Raw genomic sequence first — 23,282 nt, forward strand, 5'->3', positions numbered from 1 at the left:
GCTGCTATATAACATTGGCACACCAGTTGACACCTGAAGACTAATCTCTCTGAAAACGTCATTTATTGGAATAAGCACGCTTACTCACAGTTAACTGCAGATCAGAGGTCGTGACCCACTGGCAACTAGTCTCCCTGGTACTGAGATGAGCAGTAGGTCAGAGCTGGCAGAATGCTGTACAATGCCCTCTTTCAGCCACATTCAAGGGAAGAACTAAGTTCTGTCACGTAGGTAACACGTGAAAGGGATCTAAAACTGGCTTACAAAAATGACCACTACTACCTCATGGACTACCGGAAACAAAACAGGGCACACTCTGACCCAGTAAGCAGGGGGAAAAGCACCATGGGAGTAGAGCCTACCAACTACCAACATCGTGAGCATTTGCCACAAGCTAGTGGAATCACAGAGCCCAATACCCTACACCCACCACAATGCATTGCTGATGTGACTCTGCAGTGCGCATAACAGAAAAGGTGTCACACCCACCCGAGAGCCTCATCAGAACCAGGGAAAGGCTGTCACAGGATAGAACACATTCTGCTGTCATGGAGGTGGGTACGGCATTTGAGGCTGGCATAGAGGCTGAAAAAAAAGTTTTTAAAGTGGGGTTTTTTTTGGTGGGAGTTGGTAACTGGTCTGGGCAGTTGGGGCAGTGGTCATCTGGGCAGTTGGGGCACTTTTGGGGGACTTGTTTGTGGAAAAAAAGGGTCCAAAAAAAGTGACCCAAAATAGCGGTAAAAACGCCTTTTTTTCGATTATCAGCTAAAGACGCCCATCTCTCCTCGGCCGATAACCATGCCCCAGTTCCGCCTTCACCACACCTCCAACACGCCCCCGTCAACTTTACCCGTTTCCGCAACGGATTGCAGTTGGAAACACCCAAAATCGGCTTTCGATTATACCGATTTGGGCGCCCACGGGAGAAAGACGCCCATCTCCCGATTTGGGTCGCAATATAGGCGTTTTTCTCTTTCGATTATAAGCAGGAAAGTGGAATTAGAAAAGGTACAGAGAAGGATGAATGAAAATGATAAAGGAGATGAGATGACTCCCCTATGAGGAAAGGCTAAAGCAGCTAGGGCTCTTCAGCTTGTAGAAGAGACAGCTGAAGGGAGACATGATAGAGTATAAAATACTGAGTAGAGTGGAACAGGTAGATGTGAATCGCTTGTTTATTTTTTCCCAAAATACTAGGACTAGGGGGCACGCAATGAAGCTACTAAGTAGTAAATTTTTAAAAACTGCAGAAACTATTTCTTCACTCAGTGTGAAATTAAACTCTGGCATTCGTTGCCAGAGATTGTGGTAAAAGCAGATAGTTTAGCAGGGTTTAAAAAAGACTTGAATAATTTCCTAGAAGAAAAGTCCATAAGCCATTATTAAAATGGACTTCGCAAAAATCCACTGCTTATTTCTAGGATAAGCAGCACAAAATCTGTTTAACTGTTCTGGGCTCTTGCCAGGTACTTGTGACCTGGATTAACCACTGTTGGAAGGAGGATACTTGGTTTGATGGACCTTTGGTCTTTCCCAGTATGGCAATGCTTATGTTCAGGAAAGTTTGGTAATGAGGTAGAGAAACTTTAGGAAGAGGTTGTGATGGTGAAGGACTGAAGACAGGAACTGGTGGGGAAGGGATGGGGTACAAAGTAACTGGTCAGGAGTGGCTTTTCTAGAGGAGAAATACTGGTGAGAGAGGATCCCAATGTTTAGAGAAGGGCAGAGAGATGAACTCAACAGTAAAGGCTGGGGGAGCAGAATGAGACCGATGGAGACAGGTTAGGCTCCCTGAAACTTTTGATGTTGAAAAGAAGTTCCTGTACCAAAAAAAAAAAAGTTAGGAAGTCATGATAATAAATGTTGTCTTTTTCTTATAAAGTTCAAGGACAGGTTGAATGCCAGCTTAGATGAAGAAATTTAATAAGGACAAGCATGACTAAATCATATGTTTGCAATGATTGAACGTCAGCTATAATCTTCAAGACCCTATCTCTATTTGGGTTGAATAGTAATTACCAAATTGGTAGCTCTGCAATTTTCTCATTAGATCAATTTATAACTGTTTTAAAAACAGAGTGGATTATTTGTATGATTGACAGGGCTTTTTTTAGCTTGCCATTGACTTTAAGGTTATGCATTTCTAGTGCCCAGGTTTTTCGAGTGGGATGTCCATCCGTATCAAACCTTGAAAATTGACTTGTAATGACTTAATTTCTAATACATCTCCTTCTTGTGGTACATGAGTTTGAGCATTGCACTCTGTTTATGTCCCAAAGATGTTAATTTAAAGAATATTGAAAACAGTGAAGGGATGATTTTTGGTTTAAAAAATGTTGGATCCATACTAGTTCAGCTCTCTATGGGGTACTTACTGGAGTGTGGGGATGCCATGTCCTCTAGATCAATCAGAGTAAAAATAAAAATAGGGGCTACATTTTATGTCTTGCTTTGTGTACTGAACTGACTGCTCTAAAGCTGTTGTGTTTATCTCTTGTATCTTTCAGAGGACAGCTGCTGCTTGTGTGCCTTGGCCCACTGCCTGTTGCCATAGCCCGTTGCCTCTAAGCCCTGCCTACCAGCAGTGCGAAGGACTGTTGCTGCTTGTGTACCTTGGCCTGCTGCCTGCTACCATAGCCCATTGACTCTGCCTCTATCCCCCACCTACCAGCAGCACAAAGGACTGCCACTGCCTGTTGCCATAGCCCTTTGATGCTGCCTTTAAGCTCCGCCTACCTGTAGCACAAGTAGGTGACATCACCTGCTCAGCACTATTTCATTCATTTACTCAGCGATGTTTGTGTTTTATGTCTTGCTTTGCGTACTGAACTTACTGCTCTGAAGCTATTGTGTTTATTTCTTGTATCTTTCAGAGTACTGCTGCCGCCTGTGTGCCTTGGCCCCTGCCTGTTGCCATAGCTAACTGATACTGCCGAACAGCAGTGCGAGTAGGTGGCATCAATAGTGCAGCATTATTTCTTTCATTTACTTATGGTGGCGCATACTGGAGCGCAAACTAGGAGCATCATTGGGGATGAATCCTGGGTAATGACCTTATCCTACTGACCCATGCCCCAGCATTCCGATTTGGGCTCTTGGTTCCCTGCTTGGCTCACTCCTCATCCTTGTTGATCTGCTGCTTTTGACACTGTTGATCACCACCTACTCCTTGATACGCTGTCCTCACTTGGATTTCGAGGCTCTGTTCTTTCCTGGTTTTCTTCTTATCTCTCCCTTCATACTTTTAGTGTATACTCTGGTGGATCCTCCTCCACTTCTATCCCACTATCAGTTGGTGAACCTCAGGGATCTGTCCTGGGACCTCTTCTTTTCTCCATCTATATTTCTTCTCTTGGTATTCTGATCTCATCCCATGGAGTATTACCATTATGCTTTTGACTCCCAGATCCACCTCTCCACACTAGAAATCTCAGCAGGAATTCAGGCCAAAGTATCAGCCTACCTGTCTGATATTGCTGCCTGGATGTCTTACCGCCATCTGAAACTAAACTGAGCTTTTTATCTTTCCCCCTAAACCAACCTCTCTTCTTCCCCCATTCTCTATTTCTGTGGATAACACTCTCATCAGCTCATAACCTTGGGGTCATCTTCGACTCCTCTCTCTCTCTCCTTTTCTGCACATATTCAGCAGACTGCTAAAACCTGTCATTTCTTTCTCTATAATATCACCAAAATCTGCCCTTTCCTTTCTGAGCACACTAACAGAAACCTTATCCACACTCTTATCACCTCTCATTTAGACTGTTGCAACTTGCTTCTCATAGGTCTCCCATTTGCCATCTCTCTTCTCTTCAATCTGTTCAAAATTCTGCTGCACAACTTATATTTCGCCAGTGTCACTATGCTCATATTAGCTCTCTCCTCAAGTCACTTCACTGGCTCCCTATCCATTTCTGCATACAGTTCAAACTCCTCTTATTGACTTATAAATGCATTCACTCTGCAGCTCCTCAGTACCTCTCCACTCTTATCCCTCCCTACACTCCTCCCCAGGAACTCTGTTCACTGGGTAAATCTCTCTTATCTGCACCCTTCTCTTCCACCGCTAACTCCAGACTCCGTTCCTTTTATCGTGCTGCACCACATGCCTAGAATAGACTTCCTGAGCCAGTACGTCAAGCTCCATCTCTGGCCGTCTTCAAAGCTAAGCTAAAAGCCCACCTTTTTGATGCTGCTTTTAACTCCTAACCCTTATCCACTTTTTCAGTACTCTTGTCTGTTTTTTTTATTCCCACCTTATTAGTTCCTTTATCTCTTATTTGTCCTGTTTGTCTGTCCTAATTAGATTGTAAGCTCTATCGAGCAGGGACTGTCTCTTGATGTTCAAGTGTATAGTGCTGCTTAAGTCAAGTAACACTATAGAAATGATAAGTGTAGTAGTTGTAGTAGCACCCCTTTCAGATAGTCTACATCTTTTGTTAGAATTTTCTTTATATCTTTGGTTAGTGATATTTACTTGTGTCAAACAGCATATGAGATCATCAGAACAGATTGATATGTTACATACAGACTGTAAGCCTTTGAGAAACAGGGAAATACCTACTCTACCGGTAGGTAACTCAACTTGAACTACTACTACTGGAAAGGTGTGAACTAAATGCATACAAATAAATTAAATACTCCCATAGCAATTTTCAAACAGCCAGTATAGTTGCAAAATACAATTTACTCAGATTTTTGTTATTAAAGAATATTTTTATTGCTATGAAATAAACATATAAGCAATACAGTGCTCATAAATGCAAAGAACAACATGGTAACCAATCATCCTATCCCCTGAGAACCCCTCCTTTCCCCCGATCCTAAAAGACAGTAACAAGGTTAAAAAATAAAATAAAAATAAAAAAAACCTCAGGCTTGAGGCCTAGACTTTTATGACCCCAAACCAATGGCATCACACCTACCCCCCCCCCCCCCCCCACCACCACCACCGTCACCATTATAGACCCCAAATCCAAGCCCCTTCCCTTACTCATATAGTTATGAAGGGGGTCGGGTGTTATCCCGAAACTTATTTAGAACTTGGCCACAAGCTGTCAGCGAAATCAATGTCAGAGACGGAGTTTCAGGTAAAGAGAAATTTGTCACTTAGGGTGACTGCTGGCCTCCCAGGATTCCCAGATCACCAAAGCATGTAATTTATTTCTTCAGCACCAGAACATAGGAGGCGAGTCGTACAACCAATGGTTTAATATACACTTCTTACCCAAAACATAAGCTCTCCCTAAAAAAGTACTGTCCCCCGTGATCCCAATAGTGAAAGTCCATTAAATAATATTCCCTCCATAGATAATACAAGAGGATGCCCGAAAATGCATTGTAAATACATGAGAATAGCCACCCAATGGAAAACCATGTAGGTACTATCCCTTATCATTATCTCCCATATAGAATACTATTACAATTTTCTCCCTTGTCCTCATACTTTCTCGATGATTTTTCTATTTGCTGTACAGTCTTTTCAATTGCCTATATAACTCTTCTTTCATAGTTACCACATGTTCCTTACCCACTTGTACATACAGTTCAGACTTCTTCTACACACCTACAAGTGCATTCATGTCATTCTTACCTTTACCTTTCTTAACATTTCCTACATCCCCCATCATGAACTCTTTTTAACTGGGCACGTTATTTATTTTATTACTTTATATTCCACTGGGAAAAAAATAAACTTATTCTTATTTATGCCATTCTCTGTGAACAAGTAGGGAAGATGATTCCACATGATTGGGTGATATCATCCTAGGTGTTCCTCTAACTGTATTGGTTCTCTCAGGAAAGCGGTTGAATTCCTAATGAGTATATACAAGAATAGCTTTATTGTGGCCCTCATTCTCTCCTATGGCAGTCCAATTTCAGGTGTGCTACTCGAGTCTAGTCTATAGCAGCTTGACAAGGAAATAATATATCAAAAATTCATTTAGAATGTACATTTTTTTACAGCAGTAAATGACACCAAAGAGGAATGGTGCCAGACCATTTCCAATTTTAAAAGCAAGACGTAACAGCCTAAAAGTTACTTTTGCTTAACTAGTAACCAATGCAGTTTATGTAAAAATGGGAAGCTGTACTATGTGTTAAGCTTCTTTTTTGTTACATTTGTACCCCGTGCTTTCCCACTCATGGCAGGCTCAATGCGGCTTACATGGGGCAATGGAGGGTTAAGTGACTTGCCCAGAGTCACAAGGAACTGCCTGTGCCTGAAGTGGGAATTGAACTCAGTTCCTCAGGACCAAAGTCCACCACCCTAACCACTAGGCCACTCCTCCACTGTTGCTACTATTTGAGATTCTACATGGAATGTTGCTATTCCACTAGCAACAGTCCATGTAGAAGCCTGCACTTGCAGATCACCAATGTGGCCGTGCAGGCTTCTGCTTCTGTGAGTCTGACGTCCTGCACGTACGTGCAGGATGTCAGACTCACAGAAACAGAAGCCTGCGCAGCCTTCTACATAGAGGAGAGAAGCAGTTGCAGGCTGAAAACCCTTGGGTAGGAGAAGTCCCTAAAGTATTGAAACCTCCTGAAGGAGAAATATACAAAATTTCAGAAAGAATTTGTCTATTGAAGCCTCCTTTGTCATTGGTGTGACCCCTGAGGCAGGTGCGGCAGCACCGAAACATGGCCCGTGTCGGGTCTCTCTTCAATCAAAGTTCACCATTAATGGATTATTTTAATGAAAAAACTTTGTTCCTTCCCGTTTTTAAAGGCCCTTTGTGCTTGTGGAATAGCAACATTCCATGTAGAATCTCCAATAGTATCTATTTTATTTTTGTTACATTTGTACCCTGCGCTTTCCCACTCATGGCAGGCTCAATGCAGCTTACATGGGGCAATGGAGGGTTAAGTGACTTGCCCGGAGTCACAAGGAACTGCCTGTGCCTGAAGTGGGAATTGAATTCAGTTCCTCAGTTCCCCAGGACCAAAGTCCACCACCCTAACCACTAGGCCACTCCTTCACTCCACTTTTAAGGGAGGAAGTTATTAAGATGTGGTAAAAGGCAAGCTTTTACCACACCTTGAGTTACCAGGGGAATCATCAACCTGTGGTATAATAGTCCCGCATGTTGCTGACTCCCATGTTAAATGAATAATGCTGCTTGCGAGCTACTTCACAAGCAATATTATTCTGGTGGCCTGGAACTCCATTTTGAAGATGGCACCATCCAGAGTAGGAGCAACTGGGAATCACTCCTGCCTGATGTCCTCTGAACCGCCAATGTACCTCATGATAGGCCCTTTAGGCAGTGGAGGAGTGCTTGATTGGGATGAGTTGGTGGCCTTGATCAGGAGGGGGTTTCGGATTTTGTTTGGGGGGGAGGTTGGAAATGTGATCAGAAGGGGGTGGAGAGAATGGCAAAGGACCCAGAGGGTCTGGCTCTAGAGCTTTGGCTGGGGTTATTTTACTATGTTTTTTCTGCCCATAAAATGACTTCCAGTGTGCACCCGATGCATACCGTAAATCTTGTTATAGTTTGTACATGTTAATGAGCTGCTTTACATGCATTTTCATGTTTTACATCTCATTACTATGTAACCTGTGGTGACTTAAATATCATCACAGTAAAGCAAGTCAAGTTGCGTTAGTGTCCTTTAAGTCACATTAAGGGCAAATAATGTGACTTAAAGCCCTAATTCAGCTTGATAACTCACCCACCCCCAATATATGTTTTGCTGCAGTATTTTACAATAAATGCAGTCTTGATTTTCACATTGCTGATAGCCCTAAATAACAAATATGGCGGGTTGAAAGAGCCAAACCCCTCCGAGAAAAACTGCACTGGCTCCCAATCAAAGAACATATTGCTTTCAAAATCTGCACCCTAGTTCATAAAATTATTTTACGCCGAAGCCCCGGGATACATGACAGACCTCATAGACCTGCCAACCAGAAACACAAAAGGATCAGCTCAAACATACCTAAATCTCCACTACCCAAGCTGCAAAGGACTCAAATACAAATCAACGTATGCATCCAGTTTTTCCTACCTAAGCGCACAACTATGGAAGGCACTGCCAAAAGTCGTAAAAACAACGTACGACCACCTAAATTTCCGGAAATCACTAAAAACAAACCTGTTCAAAAAGGCATACCCCCATCGACCCAACATAAAAGCCTGAATACCTGCAACACAACAAAACCAAAGCTCGTAATGGACATATCTTAACTCTTCCTCTCTAAGATCCACTAATGTGTCTGTCACACATGAACCTTGTTTTACCACAATATCACCTTGTATTTGTTCATACCAGAATTGGCGAACACCGATACGGTACTTGTAAGCCACATTGAGCCTGCAAATAGGTGGGAAAATGTGGATTGAGTTATATTAATTAGCTGGGTTGAAATGTCCCTGCAAATATTTTAATTTTCTGTCCATTTATTTGAACAATTAATAATTGGCATTAATTGCAGTTGATTGGCACTAATTTGCACTACATGTGTAACTGTACTTACTCACTGTTCTATAACATTGGCATGCAATTTCTATTGTGTGCAATTTCAAGGGGGGGTGCATGTGGAAGGGACACACAAAAAAAAGGAAAAAATAAAAAATGTAGACAAAATTAAACTGAATCCCGCCCCCCCAAGAAACCATACTCTCCAACCATCCAATCTTGCCTAATTTTTCTCTCTCTCTCCCCTCCCATCCACTGCGGCTCTGCAGCACAGTCTTGCTCGCTCACTCTCTCCCGTACAACTCCGCTGGCCCGCACTAATAAACTACCATGGGAGACACACAGGACATGGCTCTCTAAAGCGGCACTAGTGCTTCCTGTGCCAGTCACAGAAGTTTACATCAGAGGAGGCAGGCCTGGAACAAGAAGCACTAGCAGCGCTGCAGAGAGCCAGGTCCTGTGCGTCTCCCATGGTAGAGGTGCAACGGGAGGGAAGGTGTGGTTCAGACTGGAGAGGCAGTTGAGCCTGACAACAACAAAGTACATAAGTACATAAGTGTTGCCACACTGGGACAGACCAAAGGTCCATCAAGCCCAGTATCCTGTTTCCAACAGTGGCCAATCCAGGTTACAAGTACCTGGCAAGATCCCAAAATGGTAAAACAGATTTTATGCTGCTTATCCTAGAAATTATCGAGGGACAAAGGTGATTATTCAAAAGGACGTGTATATCCATGGATGTACAGCAAAGATAATCAAGTTACAGATACATCAACATCCAGTATGACAGCCACCGGCCATAGACAGGTGGCATTTAAAGCTTTTCAATTTACAGATAGTTCTTCAGGGAATGATACTGATGATTTTTTAGACCACAGACAAACAAGACTGACAAGAACAAGAATAAGAGGCAACAGGAGAGGTATGAACAGAGGTATATCCAGGCCACGTCCACAGACGCGGTCCCAGTTCCAATAGATCAGAATGTAATGAATTTGTCGACACATACCTTTACTTCGACTGAAATTTCTCTGCTTTCCAAAGGCCTTTCATATGTACCTGTTCAATTTTTCAATAATTTTCAATTTAGAATTGACCTTGAAAAATTCATTCGTACTTTGCAACTCAAGATCTTTTTCAATGACAAGGCCAGACATGATTCCTCTTCCCGAGTTAAAGATAAATCCCAATGGATCCCGCCCATCCCGATCGATCCCATAGTATCAGTGTTTAAACAGCTAGTTTTAAGAGATGTGGGTCGGTTACACAACACCAACAATAATAAATCATACCGTTTTCATGATAACCTGACCCGAGATGAACGCAAAGCTCTACAATCGTTGAGAAAAAACACTGATATTGTATTTAAACGGGCCGATAAAGGCGGGGCCACTGTAATTTTGGACAGATCTCAATATATAACTGAGATCCATTCACAATTGGCCGATACGACATCGTACGTTAAATTAGATCAGGATCCCACAAAACAGCTCCAAGAACACATATTGGCAATAACCACAAGGGCAGAGGAAGCAGGATTTCTAAACAAGAAGGAGTTCAATTATTTGAACAGGCGGTTCCCTATTGTTCCAGTTCTTTACACATTGCCGAAAGTCCATAAAGACATAAGTAACCCTCCAGGAAGACCGATAATGTCTTCCCGCGGTTCACTGCTTGAACCTTTGTCCCAATATGTAGATACGTTCCTTCAAGACGTGGTAAAAAAAAACCCTACATACATTAAGGACACTACACACTTTCTCAATATATTGCAGGATATACAGTTACCAGATTCACATATTATTATGGCAACCTTTGACATAAAATCTCTATATACTATGATTCCTCAAAACGAATTGTTAGAAGTCATTGGTGAAACCTTAAACAATCGTCCCAGTCCACATCAAGTCCCCACTGATTTTTTGTGTAAACTGGCAGAAATAGCATTATGCAGTAATTTTTTCTGCTTTCAAGATGAGTTATACAAACAAAAATCTGGGGTGGCCATGGGAGCGACATTCGCTCCCACTCTAGCCAATCTTTTTATGGCCCAGTTTGAAGATACGTAAATAGTTGGCTAGATCTCCTTACAATGACATGCTAGGTACATGGAAACGTTACATCGACGATATATTCATTGTGTGGTATGGTAGTATCGAACAATTACAGTCATTCCATAGTTGGCTGAATCAATGTCATGCCAGAATCCAATTTACTTTAACGTGGTCAGAATCCAAGATACATTTCCTTGATGTTGAGATTCTCCTTGTAGAGAAGCAATTTATTACCAATGTATTTGTTAAGAGCACTGACCGGAACACTTTTTTAGAATACAGTAGTTGCCATCCCAAAGCATTAAAACGAAGTCTTCCATTTTCTCAGTTTCTCCGCTTCAAGCGGATCTGTACTACAGATGCCGATTACAAGGCACGTTCTGAATCTTTTGGCTCTAAATTGTTGCAGAGAAATTATCCACATAAAACCATCAAGAGAGCCTACACCAGAGCCAAGTACAACAATAGAGAATTACTGCTCCAATCTCCACCACGGACACAACATGATGGACAAATTATGACTTTTGTGACAAGATACACTCCGGGTGGAGAGGCTACTGCTGCTATTATTCGCCGCCATTGGGACATTATTCAAGCACACCCAGTGTTCACAAATTACAACATCAGGACGGCATTTTCACGTTCCAAAAATCTGAAAGAAATTTTAAGTCCAGCGGTTTTACCTATGGTTCCCATTGACAACGCAGGCAACTTTGGCCACTTTAAATGCATGAAACCTCGTTGTAAAACATGCCCCACAACCATTGAAGGGACAGATTTCGTCTGTAACGGCATGAGTTATAAATTCAAGTGCAGAACTACATGCCGATCCACGGGCATCATTTACTACATCAAATGTCCATGTGACAAATACTACATTGGGAAATCAATGAGGTCATTACATGAGAGACTGATTGAACACCGTTCACGAATTACTGCACAAAATTTTGGAGCACCTATGGTACAACATTGGACATCGCAAAATCATACCATCGAAGATCTTAAATGTATGGTGATTGAACAAGTGATTCCCTCCACTAGAGGAGGTGATTTAAACAGAAAAATTTTACAGCGTGAAACCTTTTGGATCTTTACATTGGATACTATAGAACCAAGGGGTTTGAATACCTACACACAATGGAGTTGTTTTTTCTAACACAATATTCCCCTTTTGATATAAGAAGTGAGCAATCCAGTTCTTGCCTCTGGTTGGATGGTTCGTAATAAACACGCACACTGGTTTTTGAACATACCCATATCAGTTCTAGAGTTATCAACAGGCACTAAGTTTAACATAATTTTTTTTCAATGTTTTTCAATTTTCTCTATTTCCTAACATATAGAAAAATCTTTTGATATGTTAAAACTTTTGCCACAAACAAATGGTCAACTAAGGAGTGTTTGCTTGAGACATACAAGATGAATATCAACAGTGGTAGTTTTCCACACTAGTCTCAGACAGGGCACAAGCCTTTTATTTTGTTAGAAGTCTTTGTTAAGGACTTTTATTTTGAAGTTAGCTTCATAATCAGCTGGCACGGCTGAGCATTAACAAAAAGAAGCCGTGGCCATTTTGAGAGAGACAGAGTAATGCTGCAGTTGCACTTGAGACAGTTACTTGGTAAGCCACCAGCATTTTTATTTAGAATACAAGTAATTATACAACTAATATGCCTTTTAGAACAATTTTGTAAGTAACTTTGTGCTGCATCTTGTTTTTGGTTTTAGAACTGGTGACTCCCCCTTGAAAAAGTAGCCACGAAACGGGGAGCTGTCGGGGTTTAAGAGCACCAACTTGTTCAAGCTAAGTGCTGCATAAAATTAGATGATAGCATATTGATAAACAGAAATATATTTTCATATACAAGATTAGCAAAGGGTGGTGGAGGTTAAGTCAATGATTAGACAATACACACAGATAATACACCCAGTCATTGGGTGAAAAATCAAATAATCTTTATCGTGTGTTATATATGAGACTACTCCACTCTCAATAAGCTGAAGAAGCAATACACTTGTATTCATGTGTGTTTAAATATTTTGTGATATTTTGATGCTCGACAGAGCACAGGCACAATTGTTTGTTTTGTCAATTACATTGATTACCATGGCCTCTAGCTCTTGGAAAACTGGTTTCAGTTTCAGTGCAGATGTAGCCACAGATCTATTACAAAACACCCCTAGTCTAACACCATTAGGTAGTGATACTCTGGATACAGAATGGGAGTCCCTCTTATCCAATTTCAAATCGTCACTCAAACTTGAAATGAATAGTTCAGCTTTAGTTGAATACTGTAGAGCAGAACAGATACCGCGAGGTTTGCGTATTAACAAGGCACCTCAAATTTTCAAAGAACAGACTGAGTTCATTACAAAGTGGAACATGATATTAAACAAATGTTCTTTAGACCTCATGCTTTTGATTATTGAACAGTCCAAGTCAGTATTACAACAAGAAAAAGATCTTCTTGACAAGGAATTAGAACGGATTAAACAGGGAGTCTCTGAGCAAGTCTTTTTCTCTAAATACGCACAATTAAAGGAAAATTTAGAACAGTTTAAAGAGACATTAAGGAAAACAAAATTGAAGAAATTATCGAGGGACAAAGGTGATTATTCAAAAGGACGTGTATATCCATGGATGTACAGCAAAGATAATCAAGTTACAGATACATCAACATCCAGTATGACAGCCACCGGCCATAAACAGGTGGCATTTAAAGCTTTTCAATTTACAGATAGTTCTTCAGGGAATGATACTGATGATTTTTTAGACCACAGACAAACAAGACTGACAAGAACAAGAATAAGAGGCAACAGGAGAGGTATGAACAGAGGTATATCCAGGCCACGTCCACAGACGCGGTCCCAGTTCCAATAGATCAGAATGTAATGAATTTGTCGACACATACCTTTACTTCGACTGAAATTTCTCTGCTTTCCAAAGGCCTTTCATATGTACCTGTTCAATTTTTCAATAATTTTCAATTTAGAATTGACCTTGAAAAATTCATTCGTACTTTGCAACTCAAGATCTTTTTCAATGACAAGGCCAGACATGATTCCTCTTCCCGAGTTAAAGATAAATCCCAATGGATCCCGCCCATCCCGATCGATCCCATAGTATCAGTGTTTAAACAGCTAGTTTTAAGAGATGTGGGTCGGTTACACAACACCAACAATAATAAATCATACCGTTTTCATGATAACCTGACCCGAGATGAACGCAAAGCTCTACAATCGTTGAGAAAAAACACTGATATTGTATTTAAACGGGCCGATAAAGGCGGGGCCACTGTAATTTTGGACAGATCTCAATATATAACTGAGATCCATTCACAATTGGCCGATACGACATCGTACGTTAAATTAGATCAGGATCCCACAAAACAGCTCCAAGAACACATATTGGCATTAACCACAAGGGCAGAGGAAGCAGGATTTCTAAACAAGAAGGAGTTCAATTATTTGAACAGGCGGTTCCCTATTGTTCCAGTTCTTTACACATTGCCGAAAGTCCATAAAGACATAAGTAACCCTCCAGGAAGACCGATAATGTCTTCCCGCGGTTCACTGCTTGAACCTTTGTCCCAATATGTAGATACGTTCCTTCAAGACGTGGTAAAAAAAAACCCTACATACATTAAGGACACTACACACTTTCTCAATATATTGCAGGATATACAGTTACCAGATTCACATATTATTATGGCAACCTTTGACATAAAATCTCTATATACTATGATTCCTCAAAACGAATTGTTAGAAGTCATTGGTGAAACCTTAAACAATCGTCCCAGTCCACATCAAGTCCCCACTGATTTTTTGTGTAAACTGGCAGAAATAGCATTATGCAGTAATTTTTTCTGCTTTCAAGATGAGTTATACAAACAAAAATCTGGGGTGGCCATGGGAGCGACATTCGCTCCCACTCTAGCCAATCTTTTTATGGCCCAGTTTGAAGATAAATGGTTGGCTAGATCTCCTTACAATGACATGCTAGGTACATGGAAATGTTACATCGACGATATATTCATTGTGTGGTATGGTAGTATCGAACAATTACAGTCATTCCATAGTTGGCTGAATCAATGTCATGCCAGAATCCAATTTACTTTAACGTGGTCAGAATCCAAGATACATTTCCTTGATGTTGAGATTCTCCTTGTAGAGAAGCAATTTATTACCAATGTATTTGTTAAGAGCACTGACCGGAACACTTTTTTAGAATACAGTAGTTGCCATCCCAAAGCATTAAAACGAAGTCTTCCATTTTCTCAGTTTCTCCGCTTCAAGCGGATCTGTACTACAGATGCCGATTACAAGGCACATTCTGAATCTTTTGGCTCTAAATTGTTGCAGAGAAATTATCCACATAAAACCATCAAGAGAGCCTACACCAGAGCCAAGTACAACAATAGAGAATTACTGCTCCAATCTCCACCACGGACACAACATGATGGACAAATTATGACTTTTGTGACAAGATACACTCCGGGTGGAGAGGCTACTGCTGCTATTATTTGCCGCCATTGGGACATTATTCAAGCACACCCAGTGTTCACAAATTACAACATCAGGACGGCATTTTCACGTTCCAAAAATCTGAAAGAAATTTTAAGTCCAGCGGTTTTACCTATGGTTCCCATTGACAACGCAGGCAACTTTGGCCACTTTAAATGCATGAAACCTCGTTGTAAAACATGCCCCACAACCATTGAAGGGACAGATTTCGTCTGTAACGGCATGAGTTATAAATTCAAGTGCAGAACTACATGCCGATCCACGGGCATCATTTACTACATCAAATGTCCATGTGACAAATACTACATTGGGAAATCAATGAGGTCATTACATGAGAGACTGATTGAACACCGTTCACGAATTACTGCACAAAATTTTGGAGCACCTATGGTACAACATTGGACATCGCAAAATCATACCATCGAAGATCTTAAATGTATGGTGATTGAACAAGTGATTCCCTCCACTAGAGGAGGTGATTTAAACAGAAAAATTTTACAGCGTGAAACCTTTTGGATCTTTACATTGGATACTATAGAACCAAGGGGTTTGAATACCTACACACAATGGAGTTGTTTTTTCTAACACAATATTCCCCTTTTGATATAAGAAGTGAGCAATCCAGTTCTTGCCTCTGGTTGGATGGTTCGTAATAAACACGCACACTGGTTTTTGAACATACCCATATCAGTTCTAGAGTTATCAACAGGCACTAAGTTTAACATAATTTTTTTTCAATGTTTTTCAATTTTCTCTATTTCCTAACATATAGAAAAATCAACTAAGGAGTGTTTGCTTGAGACATACAAGATGAATATCAACAGTGGTAGTTTTCCACACTAGTCTCAGACAGGGCACAAGCCTTTTATTTTGTTAGAAGTCTTTGTTAAGGACTTTTATTTTGAAGTTAGCTTCATAATCAGCTGGCACGGCTGAGCATTAACAAAAAGAAGCCGTGGCCATTTTGAGAGAGACAGAGTAATGCTGCAGTTGCACTTGAGACAGTTACTTGGTAAGCCACCAGCATTTTTATTTAGAATACAAGTAATTATACAACTAATATGCCTTTTAGAACAATTTTGTAAGTAACTTTGTGCTGCATCTTGTTTTTGGTTTTAGAACTGGTGACTCCCCCTTGAAAAAGTAGCCACGAAACGGGGACCTGTCGGGGTTTTAAGAGCACCAACTTGTTCAAGCTAAGTGCTGCATAAAATTAGATGATAGCATATTGATAAACAGAAATATATTTTCATATACAAGATTAGCAAAGGGTGGTGGAGGTTAAGTCAATGATTAGACAATACACACAGATAATACACCCAGTCATTGGGTGAAAAATCAAATAATCTTTATCGTGTGTTATATATGAGACTACTCCACTCTCAATAAGCTGAAGAAGCAATACACTTGTATTCATGTGTGTTTAAATATTTTGTGATATTTTGATGCTCGACAGAGCACAGGCACAATTGTTTGTTTTATCCTAGAAATAAGCAGTGGATTTTCCCCAAGTCCATTTTAATAATGGCTTATGGAATTTTCATTTAGGAAGCTATCCAAACCTTTTCAAAGCTTCAATAAGCTAACTGCTTTTACCACATTCTCTGGCAATGAATTCCAGAGTTTAATTACACGTTGAGTGAAGAAATATTTTCTCCGATTTTTTTAAATTTACTACTTTGAAGCTTCATTGCATGCCCCCTAGTCCTAGTATTTTTGGAAAGTGTAAACAAGAGATTCACGTCTACCTGTTCCACTCCACTAATGATTTTTTATACCTCTATCATATCTCCCCTCAGCCGTCTTTTCTCCAAGCTGAAGAGCCCTAGCCATTTCAGCCTTTCCTCATAGGGAAGTCGTCCCATCCCCTTTATCATTTTTGTTGCCTTTCTCTGTACCTTTTCTAATTCCAGTATATCTTTTTTGAAATGCAGTGACCAGAATTGCACACAGTATTCAAGGTGCAGTCACACCATAGAGCGATACAAAAGCATTATAACATCTTTGTTTTTATTTTCCATTCCTTTCCTCATAATACCTAACATTCTATTTGCTTTCTTTGCCGCCACAGCACACTGGCAGGAATCTGGCTTGAGGAATCTCTTTTACTTCCTGGAACTCAACACTTCATTTATAGCTCTGCTAGCTGGCACTAACTGATAACATCACTTCTTGTCTAGGAGTGTTAAAGGACGTTCTCCACTCTGTCAGTGCCTTAGCAATAGACTTCTTCTTGCTGTCCTGCCAGTCTTGTTCCTGTACTGTTGTGTTGTCTGTCTCCTGTGTTCCTGTATCTCTGCCTGCCAACCTTGTACCTGAATTCCTACCTACCTGCCTTGCTTCTGCATTTATTTTTGCCTTTCCCTGTTCCAGAGGCCCAGCCTGTCTATTCTTGACTTGTCTTGTTCCAGTAGCTTGTTCCTGCCTTGCCCTGTTCCAGAGGCTCTGTTTGTCTGTTCTTGCCTTGCTCTTTTCCAGAGACCCTGCCTCCATTCCCTTTTCCAGTGTCTCTGCTCGTTTTGTTCTAGCTTGTCCTGTTCCAGTGTGTCTGCCTTTCTGTTCCTGCCATGTCCAGTTCCAGAGTTTCTACCTATCTGTTCCTGCCTTGCCTATGCTCCAGGGTTCCTGCCTTGCCTGTATTCCAGAGGTCTGGCCTTGCTTGAGCACTCCAGCAGGTCTGTGCCAGCCTTGACCTACTACTACTAATCATTTCTATAGCGCTACTAAACATAAGCAGCACTGTACACATTATGTACAGATACTTTCTCTGTCCCTAGAGGGCTCACAATCTAAGCTTTTTGTACCTGGGGAAATGGAGGGTTAAGTGACTTGCCCAAGATCACAAGGAGCTACAGTGGGAATCGAACCCAGGTTGCCAGGATGAAAGTCCGCTGTACTAACCATTAGGCCACTCCTCCACTCCAGACCTCTGGCCTGTACCTGACTTAACCTTGCTTGCTGCCTGCCTTGACCTCTGGTCTGCTCCCGACCTGGTTTGTCTTGACCCTGGTCCTGGTCCAGTTCATGTTTGCCTGTGGCCTATCCTGGACTTTGTTTAGTGGTGGCGTCAGCTGTCATTGGCAGGGGTCTGTGCTGCATTTACGTTGTACAGGTGGTTCCAACCTTGCTAGAACTCAAGGGCTTACTTTCCTCAAACTGTGACAGGTTATTTCTTGCCTGCTAAACCTATAGGGCCAATTTACTGAATCACATTAACCACCACGTTAACTGTTCAATGAGGAAATTACTGCATACTAACAGGCTTGTGTTAACAATTAATACCTTGAAAGCACAAGGTAATAGCCAATCAACAGCTGTTCTGGGCAGGTGTGGAGGGCAGGGACTAGGGTTTCCAGGTGATGTCAGACCCTGGCTTGCATCTGATTGGGCCCAAACTTCCAAACTCAGCTCTCCTGTTTTGGGGATATTCGGGCCCAATCAGCTGCAAGCCATGTCTGACACCAGTTGGAAAGCCTGTAGAAGGGGAGACGCAGAGGGATGGAAAATACTTTTTTTTAACTACTTTTCAAATTTGTACTTTGTTACTAAGTACAAAAGTACAGCTTAAATGTAACTCATTTCAGGTAAAAAGTATTACAAAAAAATGTAACTCGTTACAAGTAAAAGTACTGCCAATTGTACTTAAGTACTGTAATGAAGTACAAGTACTTTGTTACTACTCATCTCTGGAAAGGGTGGAAGTCAGATGAAGACCAAAAGACTTCCTTCTGTCATAGACTGATGATCATAGAGAAGGAAAAGCACATGTTTGTCTATGATGTCGTTGATACATGTCGATAATGTTGTTGATTCATATGGTTGGCTGGGGAGTGTGGATAAGAATTTGGAGGAGTTTATAGAAAATTAAACACCACAGCTGTTGAGTGGGTTTGTTGACTGATGAATTGATTAACAATTGAACATATGTACCATGTACATACTGTCAGCTCTATTTATACTAGTTTTGTTGCTGTTGAAAATAAATGATTTACACACACATAAAAAAATCTTAGCTCTAACACATCAAGGGGTCGATATTCAACATGGTGTGTTTTTCCTTAAGCCACACTCAGTGGGCTGGCCTCCAATATTCAGTGACATTGAACTGGGAAGACCCCCTGAATATTGAGTCTAACTGCTCATTTAAAATCTGAGCAATACAGATGTGATCCAGGGAAAGAATTGGGGAGAACCCAGCAGTTATGTGGGTGCTGTCATATTCAGTGGTGGTGCTTGCATAGCTAAGCAGTCAGATAGGTCTACACAAAAGGCTGTCTTATCTGGCCGTTTAGCTAAGCGGGTGCTGGAACTGAATATTCACCGGCATTCAGATAAACGATGTCATCTGAAAGGCAATTATTTTGATCCCACAAATTCTGCTTCTAACCTCCTACCCAAAATCAAGCCCCCCGATTCACTACTACTACTACTACAAATCATTTCTACAGTGCTACCAGTTGTACGCAGTGCTTCACAATTGAACATGAAGAAAAGACAGTCCCTGCCCAAAAGAGCTTACAATCTAAATCAGGACAGACTGACAGGACAAATAAGGGAAAAGGGTAGGACAGACAGATAGGACACATAGGGAAAAGGGGATTATTGAAGACAGGAAGACAAGATAAAGGTTATGAGCAAGTGACAAGTTAGAAATCAAAAGCAGCATCAAACAGGTAGGCCTTTAGCCCGGATTTGAAGGCGGCCAGGGATGGAGCTTGACGTATACGGAAATGGATAGGGAACCAGTGAAGTGACTTAAGAAGAGGGCTGATATGGGCATAGCGACTTTGGCGAAATATTAATCGTGCAGCAGAATTTTGAACAGATTGAAGAGGAGAGAGATGACTGAGTGGAAGACCTGTGAGAAGCAATTGCAGTAGTGTAAGTGAGAGGTGAATAGAGTGTGGATGAGGGTTCTGGTAGCGTGCTCAGAAAGGAAAGGGCGAATTTTGGCGATATTATAGAGGAAGAAACGACAGGTTTTAGCAATCTGTTGAATATGTGCAGAGAAGGAGAGGGAGGAGTCGAAGATGACCCGAAGGTTACGAGCATATGAGACAGGTAGAATGAGCGTGTTGTCGACAGAAATAGAGAGAGGGGGAAGGGGAGAGGTTGATTTAGGTGGGAAGATAAGGAGCTCAGTTTTGGACATATTGAGCTTCAGGTGGCAGTCAGACATCCAGGCAGCAATGTCAGACAGGCAGGCAGATATCTTTGCCTGGATTTCAGCCGAGAGTTCTGGTGTGGAGAGATAGATCTGGGAGTCATCAGCGTAGAGGTGATATTGAAACCTGTGGGATGAGATCAGGAGGAGTTAAATGCACCCTCACTAACTGCACAGGTGGCAGTATACTAACTGCAAAATTCAATCAAAGCCCATTCTCTGCCCAGTCCCTGCCCCATCCCATGCTAAGCAGTTAGTGCAAGATTTTTAATGCACTGGCTGTTTTTACTGCACAGTAGTAGCTATTAGCGAGGACTGGTGCAAACAGCATGTGTTAAATCCTGACTTGTTCCTTAGACTGTAAGGCCTACTGTACCTGAATATAGCCTACCTTGCCCTACTAAGATAGGCATGAAATAAATCCCAAATCCCTAATACATACTAGAGTGCAGGGGCGTATCTGCGTGGGGCCTCAGGGGCCTGGGCCCCCGCAGATTTTGCCCTGGACCCCCCTACCGCCATCAACCCTCCCCCGCTGCCGTTGCTTATTTTTGCTGGCGGGGGACCCCAACCCCCGCCAGCCGAGGTCCGCTTCCACATGCCGCTGCCTTAAAAACTACTTCTTCAGCCGACGTCAGACTCCGAAGTGGATTCAACAGCGCCTATCAACAGCAGCACGGCCACGGAGGCCGAAGATGAATTTTAAACACCTCGGGGCGGCTGGCGGGGGTTTGGGGTCCCCCGCCGGCTGAAGAAGTAGTTTTTAAGGCAGCAGCAGGTGGAAGCGGACCTCGGCTGGCGGGGGTTGGGGCCCCCTGCCAGCAAAAGTAAGCAACAGCAGCGGGGGAGGGTTGGCGGCGGGAGGGGGGGTGGAGAGAGTCATTGGTGGCGGTGGGGGCTCTGACAATGGCGGGGGGGTCGGTGGCGGCGGGGGGGGGGCTAAAATGTGCCCCCTCCCTCTGGCTCTGGCCCCCCCTACTGCCGGAGTCCAGATACGCCCCTGGTGCAGCTAGAAATAAGCAAAACTGGATTTTTCCTTCATTTCCAATTTACTGAAATAGTTAATCAGGCACATGAATGTGTGTACTGCTGGATACATTTTTGTCCATTAAAGTTTGACACATCAAATAGTGGTTTACTGATTTTCTTGATGAATAATGTATCAATGATTTATATTAGTACAAAAAAAGAAAAGGAAATTCTCTTGAAAAGTAATATATTATCAACTGAAAGCAAGATTGCAGTTTTTTTGTTACATTTGTACCCCATGCTTTCCCACTCATGGCAGGCTCTATGTGGCAGGCAATGGAGGGTTAAGTGACTTGCCCAGAGTCACAAGGAGCTGCCTGTGCTGGGAATCAAACTCAGTTCTTCAGGACCAAAGTCCACCACCCTAACCACTAGGCCACTCCTCCACGCAAGTTCTTTAGCATGGGTGAAAAATTCTGAATTAGATTTTCTGAGTCAAACAAAATAACTCAGATCTAAAGAAGCTGAAAACAATCTTTAAGATAGTGTATATGAGAATCCCGATTCTCTTTAAAAACATTCACAACAGGACCACCTTAACAAGGCCAGAGCAAGGAAAGCAAGTCAGCAGGCAAGGTCCTAAATACCGAAATATAAAAGCCTGGAGTTAGAGAAAATCAGTGGATTCCACAGGAAAGAGGAAGAAACTCCAGGAGAGATCCCAAGTCTGCTAAGAAGTTTGAACCTTTACAGCCAGCAAGGTAGGGCAGCCCTCTTGTGTATTTGCACCGAAGAACCTTTTGGTTGAACCCAACTGTACCAATAAAGACTTTCACTTATATCTAGGCCCTAGGCTTGGATGCTTGCCCACAGTACCACATAATTTACATAAGTACATAAGTAATGCCACACTGGGAAAAGACCAAGGGTCCATCGAGCCCAGCATCCTGTCCACGACAGTGGCCATTCCCTCACAGTGCAATTATGCAGAGACTAAACCATTTTCTTTTTAGTGTGATTATGTATAAGTTCTGTACATTGGAGTCCTTTGGCAAACCATTTAGCTGGAACCTTACCCTGAAGCCTTAAAAATAAATAAATAAATAGATAGATATTCCCTGTTGAACTGATGAGGGTATTGGTTTGGGAGGATTCACTGAATTGTTTTCCCATTATATTTGATCAACTGTATGCACTTTTGTGGAATTAGTGTTATTTAGCACATTGGCGATTACCATGAGAATGCTACAGCTAATCGATTCTCAATCTTTCAATGAATGTTTTCCACCTTATTCCAGATTTTGCACAAGTAGCAATGCCAATTATACATGTCTGAAAAGAGATAAGCCTCATGCATACTGCCGTGAAGTTGATTACATATTACATGCTAGAAAGAGAGTCAGCCTAAACCCCCAAATAATGGAACTGTATTTGGATTTCCCAAAAGCCCAAGAGCCCCTTTTACCAAGCTGCAGCAAAAGGCCATTTTGTTCTCTTTGGAGATAGAAGGGAATAGATAATGCAACGAGAGCCTCTTCCCTGAGGAAGTTTTGCGAAACCTGGCCATGTTGGCAGTGGTTCTCCTGGGAATTGAATTGCTGCTGAACCATTCACAGTGGTGGACATTGATATCATTTTTATGATATTTTGTGTGCTCTGGACTAAATATTTCTTCACAATATGTACTGGCACTAACAACATATCTGAGCTAATATTTTTTAGTTTGGATATGCTGTTTTCATACCCTTTAGGCTAATGGTCTGTCACATCATATGAAAGAATTTGGGGGGGGGGGGGGGGTCCTATTTTTCCATCATTGTTTTTAGGTTTTTGAAGTACTGTTTTCAGTTTTCTATATAGCACCCTAATGAGAGTACCTTAGTATGGTCAACTATTGCAGTGTTCAGAGTGCTCAGAAATTGGGATGTATGAGGTGTATAGTTTAGACATAAAGGTAGGGAGAAAATTAGCTTAGATATGTAAAATATAGCAGAGTAATTTTGCAAGGAGCTATCAACTATACCTGTTTTATCGAGAGAGGTCTATGATTAATTCAATTTTCCATTGATTAAAATTTGATCTTCTGTGAAGGACATCAAATCTGTTAAATATGTACCAGAAGGTTGACTTATTGCTCATTTAAGATA

The 23,282-nt window shown here is 41.7% G+C and overlaps 1 pseudogene; it reads left to right on the plus strand.

Moving 5' to 3' along the window:
• Nucleotides 1-11,634, plus strand: part of LOC115464813 — a 71,211-nt pseudogene extending 59,577 nt beyond the window's left edge.
• Nucleotides 11,635-23,282: the final 11,648 nt, after the last annotated feature.

Source organism: Microcaecilia unicolor, chromosome 3, assembly GCF_901765095.1.
Source record: "Microcaecilia unicolor chromosome 3, aMicUni1.1, whole genome shotgun sequence".
Classification (NCBI taxonomy): domain Eukaryota; kingdom Metazoa; phylum Chordata; class Amphibia; order Gymnophiona; family Siphonopidae; genus Microcaecilia; species Microcaecilia unicolor.